This window comes from Petaurus breviceps, unplaced genomic scaffold, assembly GCF_028583685.1.
Source record: "Petaurus breviceps papuanus isolate PSGF00001 unplaced genomic scaffold, PetGlider_PUasm1.0 90638, whole genome shotgun sequence".
Classification (NCBI taxonomy): domain Eukaryota; kingdom Metazoa; phylum Chordata; class Mammalia; order Diprotodontia; family Petauridae; genus Petaurus; species Petaurus breviceps.
The window spans coordinates 8,989,566-8,990,403 of record NW_027187295.1 but is presented as its reverse complement, the minus strand read 5'-3'; the positions used below and the strand labels follow the sequence as shown (position 1 = coordinate 8,990,403).

The 838-nt window shown below is 44.4% G+C and overlaps 1 long non-coding RNA gene across 1 annotated transcript in view; it reads left to right on the top strand.

Moving 5' to 3' along the window:
* Positions 1-550: 550 nt before the first annotated feature.
* The window catches only part of LOC138143330 (uncharacterized), a 4,860-nt gene continuing 4,572 nt past the window's right edge, over positions 551-838 (top strand). The window contains exon 1 of the long non-coding RNA XR_011163677.1: positions 551-670. This is a non-coding gene — a long non-coding RNA (uncharacterized lncRNA). The remainder of the gene's footprint in view (positions 671-838) is intronic.

Here is an 838-nt window from a genome sequence, read left to right as displayed (position 1 = left end):
GGGGAAAAAGTCAGCACCCTGAACTTCAGAGAATACAAATAGAAGTTACAAGCAGACAACAAAATACAGAGGTACAGACCAGCAGACAGGGCTTCCAGCTGTCTGACCATTACATCCATACCTAGTCAGTTACCAGAGAGAGAAGCACCAACATCTGGGTTTTCAAAGCCAGGGGGCTCAGTGACTGACTACTCAGAGTCTCGTCTGGCCAAATCACACAACTCTTCCCAAAGTTAGCCCCAAAGCAAAACCTCACATCAGGGTATATATAGCCTTCTCCTGGGTGAAAGAATGTCACAACTCTCTTGACCCACTGCCCAATCACAAAGTAACAAGGTGTGGAAATTCCTGAAAAACAAGCCTTCCACCACAGGCTCCATGTGACCACATTCAGTCTGTTAGGGGGCAGAGTATATTTTCAAATCAGGGAATGTCCTCCAATTTACTTAAGCCTATCGGGGGGGGGGGCAGGAAAGATCTTCAGATTTCCATTATCATTACATTCCCCTCCCACACTGATTCTTTTGTGAAGGCAATCTAGGCCATCATTGCCTCTCCCCTATCCTTTGTCTCATGTACCAGTCACTATGTTCACCTGTTCATGAACTGAAGGATTGACTCCAGGATTGCTGTATCATTTTAGAGGAGAGACACTATATCGAAGGCAAAGGTAAAGAACTTAGTGTTCCAGAGTCTAAGGAATATTTCCTTCTTTTACACAATTGGAAAAGGAGGTGAGATGGATCTAGGGAGCTGAGAATTCAAAATAAGGAGGAGAGAACCTGGGAGGGTGTAATAAGAATGTAAATTTTAAAGATCTTCCCTGCCCCTAGGCTAA